This window comes from Arachis ipaensis, chromosome B10, assembly GCF_000816755.2.
Source record: "Arachis ipaensis cultivar K30076 chromosome B10, Araip1.1, whole genome shotgun sequence".
NCBI classification, from domain to species: domain Eukaryota; kingdom Viridiplantae; phylum Streptophyta; class Magnoliopsida; order Fabales; family Fabaceae; genus Arachis; species Arachis ipaensis.
In genome coordinates, this window is record NC_029794.2 from 104,481,933 (window position 1) to 104,495,796 (window position 13,864).

Here is a 13,864-nt window from a genome sequence, read left to right on the forward strand (position 1 = left end):
TTATTGATTTAAATAAATCATGTCCTAAATATGCATATCCTTTACCTTCTATCGATGCTTTAGTTGATAATGCTTCTGGTTTTAGTACATTAAGTTTCATGGATGCTTATTCCAGTTAGATCAAGACAAAATCGCTTTCATAACTGAATATGGTAACTTTTGTTATAAAGTTATGCCTTTTGGTCTTAAGAATGCAGGAGCTACCTATCAAAGACTCATGGTTAAAGTATTTGCCGAGCAAATTGGTCGAAACATGAAAGTCTATGTAGATGACATGGTGGCAAAAACCAAGGTTGATCAATCTCATACCGCTAATCTCATCGAAATCTTTAGTCAGATACGAAAGTACAATATGCAGTTAAATCTTGAAAAATGTGCACTTAGTGTTCAATGAGGCAAATTCCTTGGGTTTTCATTGACAAACTGAGGAATTAAAGCAAATCCTGATAAATGCCAAACTATACTTCAGATGAAGAGCCCTCAAACGGCTAAAGAAGTTCAATGATTAATAGGAAGACTTGCTGCTCTATCTAGATTCTTACCTTATCTAGCTTCTAAATCATTTTTTTCCGAACATTGAATAAGAAAAGTACTTTTATTTGGAATGACGCATGCGAAAATGCTTTTCAAAGCATTAAAACTATTATCTTCTAACCACCTATTTTACAAAAACCAAAAAGTGGAGGCCCCTTTACCTTTACTTATCTATCACTAATCAGGCCGTTAGTTTTATTCTTGTTATAGAAAAACATAAGGCATAACAACCTATCTATTTCATGAGCAAATCACTGCATTATGCCGAGCTTCGATATCCAAAGATAGAAAAGCTTGCCTTGGATTTAGTATTCTCGACAAGGCATTTTTTACCTTACTTTCAAAGCCATACAATCATTGTCTGGACTGAACAACACTCAGACAAGTTATTACTAAACCAGAACTAGTTGGACGACTTATAAAGTGGTCGATCGAGTTATATGAGTTTGATATTCAATATCATGCTCGTGGATCTGTTAAATATTAGTACCTGGCATATTTCTTGGCCGAGTTTAAGGCTCCCGATACCGAAGATTTTTCTCATGTTTGGACTCTTAATGTTGATGATGCTTCAAATCCATACGGATGTGGTACTGGAATTCTTCTTGAAAACAACAACGAGATTGTGTTTAAACATTGTTTACATTTTTCTTTTCAGGAAAGAAATAAGCAAGCCGAATATGAATCTTTCCTAGCTAGCCTATGGTTAGCCAAAGACTTACATATCTCAGCATTAACAGTTCATTGTGATTCTCTATTGGTAGTCCACTAGGATAATGACTAGAGGTGGCTGTATATTCAGTTCTTAAAAACTGAAAACATACCTTCAAATATTGAGGAACCAAAGAGGTTTTGGCAATAGGATTCTTTTTCACACTAATAGGAGACAATTTATATAGACGAGGTTATACTCATCCCTTATTGAAATATTTGAATAGGTCAGAAGCCGAACTTGCATTAGCAGAAACTCATGAAGGTGTATGTGGAACTCATATTAGAGCTTGGAGTTTGGCTTCAAAAATATTACGTGTAGAGTTTCATTGGCTGAGTTTACAACATAATAGCCATGATAAAGTAAGAACTTGTAATAACTGTCATAAGCATGCCCCTTTAATACATGTTCTTGTCGAGTTATTGCACACATCTAGTGGTGGCAAAATGGGTCAAACCCGCCGGGTCAAATCGCCAAAACCGTAAAAAAAGGTGGGTCATGACGAGATTTTGAACTGCCAAATTTTAAAAAATCACCAAAATCGTGGGCCAAGACAGGGCGGGGTGGGCTGTCATCTTTTTTTAAGGGTATTTTAGTAAATTTACAAGTGTATAAATTGAAAATTAGGGTTTGCTTTTGATGAGCGGATAATTTATACGCTTTTTGGCATTGTTTTTAGTATGTTTTTAGTATATTTTAGTTAGTTTTTATTATATTTTTATTAGTTTTTAAATAAAAATCATATTTCTAGACTTTACTATGAGTTTGTGTATTTTTCTGTGATTTCAGGTATTTTCTGGCTAAAATTGAGGGACCTGAGCAAAAATCTGATTCAGAGGCTGAAAAAGGACTGCAGATGCTGTTGGATTCTGACCTCCCTGCACTCGAAGTGAATTTTCTAGAGCTACAGAAGCCCAATTAGTACGCTCTCAATTGCAATGGAAAGTAGACATCCTGGGCTTTCCAGCAATATATAATAGTCTATACTTTGCCCAAGATTTGATGGCTCAAACTGGCATTTCAAGTCAGCATAAAAATTCTGGCGTCAAAACGCCAGAACTGGCATAAAAGCTGGAGTTAAACGCCCAAACTGGCACAAAAGCTGGCGTTTAACTCCAAGAAAAGTCTGTACATGTGAAAGCTTCAGTGCTCAGCCCAAGCACACACCAAGTGGGCCCGGAAGAAGATTTCTGCATTAATTACTTATTTCTGTAACCCTATGCTACTAGTTCTCTATAAATAGGACCTTTTGCTATTGTATTTTCAATCTTTCAAATACTTTTTCCATCTTTCAAACTTGTATGTTCACGTCTGAGGGCTGGCCTCACGGCCATGCCTAGACCCTTTTGTTCTTATGTATTTTCAACGGTGGAGTTTTACACCCCATAAATTAAGGTGTGGAGCTCTGCTATTCTTCATGAATTAATGCAAAGTACTATTGTTTTTCTATTCAATTCAAGCCTATTTCTTCTCTAAGATATACACTCGTTCTTCAACCTGATGAATGTGATGATCCGTGACACTCATCATCATTCTCACCTATGAACGCGTGCCTGACAACCACTTCCGTTCTACTTGCAATAGCTTGAGTGCGTATCTCTTAGCCTCCTGATTCATGATGCATGGTTGCCTCGCCTGACAGCCGAGCCTTCCATTCCATGAGATTAGAGTCTTCGTGGTATAGGCTAGAATCAATTGGCAGTATTCTTGAGATCCGGAAAGTCTAAACCTGGGAAGGGATGATTGTGACGAGCTTCAAACTCACGAGTGTTGGGCGTAGTGACAGATGCAAAAGGATCAATGGATCCTATTCCAACATGATCGAGAACCAACAGCTGATTAGCCGTGCGGTGACAGCGCATTTGGACCATTTTCACTGAGAGGACGGGAGGTAGCCATTGACAACGGTGAAACCCAACATAAGCTTGCCATGGAAAGGAGTATGAATGATTGGAAGAAAGCAATAGGAAAGCAGAGATTTAGAAGGAACAAAGCATCTTCATACGCTTATCTGAAATTCTCACCAATGAATTACATAAGTATCACTATCCTATTTTATGTTTTATTCATCTTTTAATTATCAATCCTCCATAACCATTTGAATCCGCCTGACTAAGATTTACAAGATGACTATAGCTTGCTTCAAGCCGACAATCTCTGTGGGATCGACCCTTACTCACGTAAGGTTTATTACTTGGACGACCCAGTGCACTTGCTGGTTAGTTGTGCGGAGTTGTGATAAAGAGTTAAGATTACAATTGTGCATACCAAGTTGTTGGCGCCATTGATGATCACAATTTCATGCACCAAGTTTTTGGCTCCGTTGCCGGGGATTGTTCGAGTTTGGACAACTGACGGTTCATCTTGTTGCTTAGATTAGGTAATTTTATTTTATGTTTAAACTTTTTACTTTTTATTTTCGAAAAATTTCAAAAAAAGAAAAAAATTTCTCTATTCTGTTCTTCAGAGTTTTTAAGAATGAATTCTAGAGTTTCATGATGATTTGTTGAAGTCTGGATGGTTGTGAAACCATCTCTAAACTTTTGGACCGAGGTTTCAACTTATCATCACAAGAGCTTGTTAATTTCTATCAATTTTGCTATTGAAAGTAATGATCTACTAAAGCTTGGCTGGCCATTGGCCATGTCTAGTGTTTTGGACCGAAGCTTTCATTGAAGGCTTGGCTGGCTAGTAAGCCATGTCTAATTCCTGGACCGAAGTTTTAGACTAACATTGCATGATTCCTGGAATTCTCATTAAAAATTTTGAATTCCTTAATTTCTCTTCTTCCAATTAATTTTCGAAAAAAAATAAAAGTACAAAAAAATTTATAAAATCATAAAAACCAAAAAATAATTTATGTTTCTTATTTGAGTCTAATGTCAATTTTTAAGTTTGGTGTCCTGCATGTTTTATTTAATTTCTTGCAATTTTTGAATATATGCATTATGTTCTTCATTAATCTTCAAGTTATTCTTGATGATTTCCTTGCTCTGATCTTTAAATTCTCTTGTTTTATGTGTTTTGTTATTTTTCATATGCATTCTCAATTTGTTAGTGTCTCTAATATGAAAATTTCTAAGTTTGGTGTCTTGCATGCATTGTCTATTTGATCTTAGTTTTTCCATGATTAGTTTTATTTTGTTGTTTCTCATCATTAAAAATTCAAAAAAAATTTCAAAAACTATGTTTTTTCAAGTCAATAATACAGAGAATTGAAGATTCAGAACATGCAGTAGAGGAATTTATAGAAAAAGCTGGGCGTTCAAAACGCCCAGTGAGGAAGGAAAACTGGCGTTTAAACGCCAGCCAGGGTACCTGGCTGGGCGTTAAATGCCCAAAAAGGTAGTATTTTGGGCGTTAAACGCCAGAATGGATACCATTCTAGGCGTTTAACGCCAGGATGGCACAAGAGGTAAGATTTTGTTTTTAATTCAAATCTCTTTCAAATTTTCATAATTTTTCAAAATCAAATCTTTTTCAAATCATATCTTTTCAATTATATCTTTTTCAAAATCAATTTCTTTCCATTTTCTATTTTTTTTACTATTTTCAAAAATCCTTGCTACAATTAATAATTTAATTCAAAATTTTCAAGTTGTTACTTGCCTATTAAGAAAGGATCAAATTTTAAGTTCTAGAATCATATCTTTTAATTTCTTGTTAGTCAAGTAATCAACTTTAATTTTAAAACTTTCTTTTTTAATTTGATTCTCAATCATATCTTCTCAATCACATCTTTTTCAAAATAATTTTCAATCATATCTTTTTTATTTCTAATTTCAAAATCTTTTTCAAAATCACTTAACTACTTTCTCAACTTTAATTTTCGAAAATCATCAATCAATTTTTCAAAATTTCTTTTAATTATTTCAAATTTTTTTTAATTTGTTTTCGAAAATTCTTTCCCCCCTTCTCACATTTTTCTATTTAAGGGACTAGCACTCTTCCTCAATGTGCAATTCGGACTACCTCTCTCTATAAGTTCGAATTCTCTCCTCTCTACCTCCTCCTTCTATTCTTCTTTTCCTCTGACATCTCAAGGAATCTCTATACTGTAACATAGAGGATTCCATACTTTCTTCTCCTCTCTCTTTCATATGATCAGGAGTAAGGACAAAGACATTCTTGTTGAGGTTGATCTTGAACCTGAAAGGACCTTGAAGAGAAAGCTAAGAGAAGCTAAAGTACAACTCTCTGTAGAGGACCTAACAGAGCTTTTCAAACAAGAAGAAGCCATGGCAGCCGAAAACAACAACAATGCCAACAATGCAAGGAAGGTGCTTGGTGAATTTACTGCACCTACTCCCGACTTCTATGGGAAAAGCATCTCAATCCCTGCCATTGGAGCAAACAACTTTGAGCTTAAGCCTCAATTAGTTTCTCTAATGCAACAAAATTATAAGTTTCATGGACTTTCATTAGAAGATCCTCATCAGTTCTTAGCTAAATTCTTGCAAATCTGTGACACTATCAAGACCAATAGGGATGACCCTGAGGTCTACAGACTTATGCTCTTCCCTTTTGCTGTAAGAGACAGAGCTAGGATATGGTTGGATTCACAACCTAAGGAAAGCCTGAACTCTTGGGAAAAGCTAGTCAATGCCTTCTTGGCAAAGTTCTTTCCACCTCAAAAATTGAGTAAGCTTAGAGTGGAAGTCCAAACCTTCAGACAGAAGGAAGGTGATCACTCTATGAAGCTTGGGAAAGATACAAGCAATTGATCAGAAGGTGTCCTTCTGACATGCTTTCAGAGTGGAACATCATAGGTATCTTCTATGATGGTCTGTCTGAACTGTCCAAGATGTCATTGGACAGCTCTGCTGGAGGATCTCTTCATCTGAAGAAGACGCCTGCAGAAGCTCAGGAACTCATTGAAAGGGTTGCAAATAACCAATTCATGTACACTTCTGAAAGGAATCCTGTGAATAATGGAACAAATCAGAAGAAAGGAGTTCTTGAGATTGATACTCTGAATGCCATATTGGCTCAAAATAAAATATTGACTCAGCAAGTCAATATAATTTCTCAGAGTCTGTCTGGAATGCAAGCAACAACAGGCAGTACCAAAGAAGCTTCATCTGAAGAAGAGGCTTATGATCCTGAGAACCCAGCAATAAAAGAGGTGAATTACATGGGAGAACCCTATGGAAACACCTATAATCCTTCATGGAGAAATCACCCAAATCTCTCATGGAAGGACCAACAGAGGCCTCAACAAGGCTTCAATGACAGTAATGGTGGAAGAAATAGGTTTAGCAATAGCAAGCCTTTTCCATCATCTTCTCAGCAACAGACAAAGAATTCTAAGAAGAGCGACTCTGACTTAGCAACTGTAGTCTCTGATCTAACTAAGACCACTCAAAGTTTCATGACTGAAACAAGGTCCTCTATTAGAAATTTGGAGGCACAAGTGGGTCAGCTGAGTAAGAAAGTTACTGAAATCCCTCCTAGTACTCTCCCAAGCAATACAGAAGAGAACCCAAAGAGAGAATGCAAGGCCATAAATACGTCCCACATGGATGAATGCATAGAGGAGGGAAAGGCAGTGATTTCTACTGAGGAAGACTCAATGGACATCCACTGGCCTCCAAGGAGTTCCCTAATGAGGAACCATGGGAATCTGAGGCTCATACAGAGACCATAGAAATTCCATTAAACTTAGTTCTGCCATTCATGAGCTCTGATGAGTATTCTTCCTCTGAAGAGGATGAAGATGTTACTGAAGAGCAAGTTGCTAAGTACCTTGGAGAAATCATGAAGCTAAATGCTAAGTTATTTGGTAATAAGACTTGGGAGGATGAACCCCCCCTTACTCACCAAAGAACTAGATGACTTGACAAGGCAGAGATTACCTCAGAAGAGACAGGATCCTAGAAAGTTCTCAATAACTTGTACCATAGGCACCACGACCCTTGAGAAGGCTCTGTGTGACCTAGGGTCAAGTATAAACCTCATGCCACTCTCTGTGATGGAGAAGCTAGGGATCCTTGAGGTACAAGCTGCAAAAATCTCACTAGAGATGGCAGATAATTCAAAGAAACAGGCTTATGGACTTGTAGAGGATGTCTTAGTAAAGGTTAAAGGCCACTACATCCCTGCTGATTTCATAATCCTAGACACTGGGAAGTGTATGGATGAATCCATCATCCTTGGCAGACCCTTCCTAGTCACATCAAAAGTTGTGATTGATGTTGACAGAGGAGAATTGGTCCTTCAAGTGAATAAGGACTCCCTTGTGTTTAAAGCTCAAGGATATCCCTCTGTAACCATGGAGAGGAAGCATGAAAAGCTTTTCTCAGTGCAGAGTCAAATAGAGCCCCCACATTCAAACTCTAAGTTTGGTGTTAGGAGGCCATCATCATGCTCTGAGTATCTGTAAGGCTCTATGAGAGCCCACTGTCAAGCTACTGACATTAAAGAAGCGCTTGTTGGGAGGCAACCCAATTTTATTATATCTACTTATTTTCCATTGTTATTTTATGTTTTTTGTAGGTTGATGATCATGTGAAGTCATAAAAACAACTGAAAAAGCAAAAACAGAATGAAAAATAGTATTAAAAATAGCACATCCTGGAGGAGAAGCTTACTGGCGTTTAAATGCCAGTAAGGGTAGCAGAATGGGCGTTAAACGCCCAGTCTGGCACCATTCTGGGCGTTTAACGCCAGAAAGGGGCACAGAGCTGGCGTTTAACGCCAGAAATGGGCACAGAGCTGGCGTTAAACGCCAGAAAGGCGAGAAAAGCTGGCGTTAAATGCCAAAAATAGGCAGCAACCTGGCGTTTAACGCTTGGATTGGCGATCAAGGGGGCATTTACACACCACATGGTGCAGGGATGAGAAATCCTTGACACCTCAGGATCTGTGGACCCCACAGGATCCCCACCTACTTCATCTCTCTCTCTCTTCTTCACACCACTCCATAACAACCTTCCCCAAATACCCTCCACCAATCACCTCAATACCTCTTCCCCAAATACCCCTCACCTATCAAATCCTACCCTCTTCTCCATAATCTCTTCACTAATCCACATCCATCCATCATAAAACCCCACCTACCTCACCATTCAAATTCAAACCACTTTCCCTCCCAAATCCACCCATACATGGCCGAACCCTACCCCTCTCTCCACTCCTATATAAACCCATCTTCACTCCTTCATTTTTACACATCATACACACTACTTCTCCCCCTTGACCGAACCACAAAATCCCCTCCAACTCCTCCATTTTCTTCTTCTACTCTTTTCTTTCTTCTTTTGCTCGAGGGCGAGCAAACATTCTAAGTTTGGTGTGGTAAAAGCGTTACTTTTTGTTTTTCCATAACCATTTATGGCGCCAAAGGCCAGAGAAACCTCTAGAAAGAGAAAAGAGAAGGTAAAAGCTTCCACCTCTGAGTCATGAGAGATGGAGAGATTCATCTCAAGGGTGCATCAATACCACTTCTATGAAGTTGTGGCTAAGAAAAATATGATCCCGAGGTCCCTTTCAAGCTCAAAAAGGGTGAATATCCAGAGATCCGGCATAAGATTTGAAGAAGAGGTTGGGAAATTCTCACCAACCCCATTCAACAAGTCGGGATCTTAATGGTTCAAGAGTTCTATGCCAATGCATGGATCACCAAGAACCATGATCAAAATGTGAACCCGGACCCTAAGAATTGGCTTACAATGGTTCGGGGGAAATGCTTAGATTTCAGTCCGGAAAATGTAAGGTTGGCATTCAACTTGCCCATGATGCAAGGAGATGCACATCCCTACACTAGAAGGGTCAACTTTGATCAAAGGTTGGACCAAGTCCTCATAGAAATTTGTGAAGAGGGCACTCAATGGAAGAGAGATTCAAGAGGGAAGCTGGTTCAACTAAGAAGGCATGACCTCAAGCCTATTGCTAGGGGATAGTTGGAGTTCATCCAACGCTCAATCATTCTCACTAGCAACCGGTCTGAAGTTACTATAGACCGGGCCATCATGATCCATAGCATCATGATTGGAGAGGAAGTAGAAGTTCATGAGGTTATATCCCTAGAACTCTACAAGGTGGCGGACAAGTCCTCTACTTTGGCAAGGATAGCCTTCCCTCATCTCATTTGTCACCTCTGTAATTCAGCTGGAATTGACATAGAGGAAGACATCCTCATTGATGTGGACAAGCCCATCACTAAGAAAAGGATAGAGAAAACAAGAGATCCCACCTATGGGCAAGAGCATGAGGAAATTCCTCATCATGAAATCTCTGAGAAGCCTCAAGGGATGCACTTTCCTCCACAAAATTATTGGGAGCAAATTAACACCTCCCTAGGAGAATTGAGTTCCAATATGGGACAACTAAGGGTGGAGCACCAAGAGCATTCTATCGTCCTCCATGAAATTAGAGAAGACCAAAGAGTCATGAGGGAGGAGCAACAAAGGCAAGGAAGAGACATTGAGCAGCTCAAGCACTCCATAAGATCTTCAAGAGGAAGAACAAGCCGCCATCACTAAGGTGGACCCGTTCTTTAATTTCCTTGTTCTTTATTTTTCTCTTTTTCGAAAATTATGCTTTAGGTTTATCTATGTTTGTGTCTTTATTATCTTATCATTAGTGTCTTAGTGTCTATGTCTTAAAGTTATGAATGTCCTATGAATCCATCACCTTTCTTAAAAGAAATATGTTTTAATCAAAAAAAGAAAAATAAGTGCATGAATTTCGAATTTTAAAACAGATTAATTATTTTGATGTGGTGGCAATACTTTTTATTTTTCTGAATGAATGCCTGAACAGTGCATATTTTTGAATTTGTTGTCCATGAATGTTAAAATTGTTGGCTCTTGAAAGAATAATGGAAAAGGAGAAATGTTACTCATAATCTGAAAAGTCATAAAAATAATTCTTGAAGCAAGAAAAAGCAGTGAAAAGCTTGCAAAAAAAAAAAGAAAAAGAAAGAAAAGGAAAAAGCAAGCAGAAAAAGCCAATAACCCTTTAAACCAAAAGGCAAGGGTGAAATAAAAAGGATCCAAGGCTTTGAACATCAGTGGATAGGAGGGCCCACATGAATAAAATCCTGGCCTAAGCGGCTGAACCAAGCTGTCCCTAACCATGTGCTTGTGGCATGAAGGTGTCAAGTGAAAGCTTGAGACTGAGCGGTTAAAGTCGTGGTCCAAAGCAAAAAGAGTGTGCTTAAGAGCTCTGGACACCTCTAATTGGGGACTCTAGCAAAGCTAAGTCACAATCTGAAAAGGTTCACCCAGTTATGTGTCTGTGGTATTTATGTATCCAGTGATAATACTGGAAAACAAAATGCTTAGGGTCACGGCCAAGACGCATAAAGTAACTGTGTTCAAGAATCAACATACTTAACTAGGAGAATCAATAACATTATCTGAATTCTGAGTTCCTATAGATGCCAATCATTCTGAACTTCAAGGGATAAAGTGAGATGCCAAAACTGTTCGGAAGCAAAAAGCTAATAGCCCCGCTCATCTAATTAAGACTGATCTTCATAGATGTTTTTGGAATTCATTGTATATTCTCTTCTTTTTATCCTACTTCATTTTTAGTTGCTTGGGGACAAGCAAAAATTTAAGTTTGGTGTTGTGATGAGCGGCTAATTTATATGCTTTTTGGCATTGTTTTTAGTATGTTTTTAGTATATTTTAGTTAGTTTTTATTATATTTTTATTAGTTTTTAAATAAAAATCACATTTATGGACTTTACTATGAGTTTGTATATTTTTCTGTGATTTCAGGTATTTTCTGGCTGAAATTGAGGGACTTGAGCAAAAATCTTATTCAGAGGCTGAAAAAGGACTGCAGATGTTTTTGGATTCTGACCTCCCTGCACTCGAAGTGGATTTTCTGGAGCTACAAATACCCAATTGGCGCACTCTCAATTGCGTTGGAAAGTAGACATCCTGGGCTTTCCAGAAATATATAATAATTCATACTTTTCTCAAGATTTGATGGCCCAAACCGGCGTTCCAAGTCAGCATAAAAATTCTGGCGTCAAAATGCCAAAACTGGCATAAAAACTGGAGTTAAACGCCCAAACTGGCACAAAAGCTGGCGTTTAACTCCAAGAAAAGTCTCTACACATGAAAGCTTCAATATTCAGCCCAAGCACATACCAAGTGGGCCCGGAAGAAGATTTCTGCATTAATTACTTATTTATGTAACCCTAGGCTACTAGTTCTCTATAAATAGGACCTTTTGCTATTGTATTTTCAATCTTTCAAATACTTTTTCCATCTTTCGAACTTGTATGTTCACGTCTGGGGGCTGGCCTCACGGCCATGCCTAGACCCTTTTGTTCTTATGTATTTTCAACGGTGGAGTTTTTACACCCCATAGATTAAGGTGTGGAGCTCTGCTGTTCTTCATGAATTAATGCAAAGTACTATTATTTTTCTATTCAATTCAAGCATATTTCCTCTCTAAGATATACACTCGTTCTTCAACCTGACGAATGTGATGATCCGTGACACTCATCATCATTCTCACCTATGAACGCGTGCCTGACAACCACTTCCCTTCTACTTGCAATAGCTTGAGTGCGTATCTCTTAGCCTCCTGATTCATGACACATGGTTGCCTTGCCTGACAACCGAGCCTTCCATTCCATGAGATCAGAGTCTTCTTGGTATCGGCTAGAATCAATTGGCAGCATTCTTGAGATCTGAAAAGTCTAAACCTTGTCTGTGGTATTCCGAGTAGGATCTGGGAAGGGATGACTGTGACGATCTTCAAACTCACGAGTGTTGGGCGTAGTGACAAACGCAAAAGGATCAATGGATCCTATTCCAACATGATCGAGAACCAACAGCTGATTAGCCGTGCGGTGACAGCGCATTTGGACCATTTTCACTGAGAGGACGGGAGGTAGCCATTAACAACGGTAAAACCCAACATAAGCTTTCCATGGAAAGGAGTATGAATGATTGGAAGAAGGCAATAGGAAAGCAAAGATTCAGAAAGAACAAAGCATCTTCATACGCTTATCTGAAATTCTCCCCAATGAATTACATAAGTATCTCTATCCTATTTTATGTTTTATTCATCTTTTAATTATCAATCCTCCATAACCATTTGAATCCGCCTGACTGAGATTTACAAGATGACCATAGCTTGCTTCAAGCCGACAATCTCCGTGGGATCAACTCTTACTCACGTAAGGTTTATTACTTGGACGACCCAGTGCACTTGCTGGTTAGTTGTGCGGAGTTGTGATAAAGAGTTGAGATTACAATTGTGCGTACCAAGTTGTTGGCGCCATTGATGATCATAATTTCATGCACCAGCTTTCCATAAACAACATATCACACACATGCTGCCTCCTGCCTAATGCCACAGCCCATATGGCCACACCCTAGACCCTACAGCACCCTTCGACCTTCGTCCCTTCAGCCTTCCTTAACCCAGTGACCCTGACTCCTTGAGCTTCAGCAACTCAGCTCCCTCCTCACTTGCTCCTCCCTGCGGTGGCCTTTCCTCAGTCTCGCGGTCCTCACTCCTCGGTGTTCCCTAAGCTTCCTGCGTCGGCGACATTGCCTCAATCTCGCGGCATCACAGATCGCGGCTCGCGGTGGATGGGCGGCGCACTTTAGTTCCTCTTCTGTGCGAGCTGCTCCTCTCTGGCGCCTCTGCTCTGCCTTTTTTCCTCTCTCTCTTTCCTCCTCTCGTCGTTGGCAGCGCTGTGTCTTGTCGGCGCTATGTCTCGCTTGGCGGTTCTGTGACCCTTGGCGGTTCTCTTTCCTCCTCTTCCTGCTCAACGGCTCTGTGATTAATATTAGTAAGTGATTTACAGTTGCTGAATATGTATGTGACAAATCTTTTATAAAGATTCTTGTTGTTTGTTTGTTTTTTTCATATCCAGTTGTACTATAAAAGATTAAAATGAAGATCTTCATTTTATTTTGTTTTTCTTTTTTCAAGTAAGGAACTGTGTTTACCTATATTTATCTTTGATTACTAAACTTGTTTATATGACAAGGATAAAAAAATAGATAAAAAGGAAGAAAAATTAACTTTTTTGTTTTCTGGTGACTGTAAGTGAATAAGTGATGAACTGATGATGTAGTTAGTACTAATTGATTATGTTTGATTATCGTTTGAATATTTTTTTACTGATTTAGATATTGTTATGTATTGATATTATTTAGGTTGAGTTGTTGATTTTACAATGGATAATTCTATCTCTATGGAAGTTGATGGTGGGAATGTGACACAAAATCCTGAAAATGTGGAAAGATCTAAAACTACAGAAGATATTAAAAAGAAAAAGACAAAGGCAATAACATCTGATGTGTGGAGATATTTCACAAAGCTTGGACCTGGTGATGATGGTATAAATCGTGCTCAATATGATGGATGCAAACAGAAGTTTAAGGCTGATCGTGCCAGACGTCGGCTTGGAATTTCTCTCAATAAAAGAATTTCTTCATTGCAAGTATAGTTCCAAACCAACGAATGACACGAATCAAAGTTTAATTTTTTTTGTCACAATACAAACCAATAAAGACCGAGAGTATTTAAACCTCGGGTTGTCTCTCAAAGGAATTACTGTGAGGTATGCGTGTTATTGGTTATGGTTATAAAGGGGGGGTTTGCGGATAAAGAAGAGAGAAATTAAATGACAAGAAA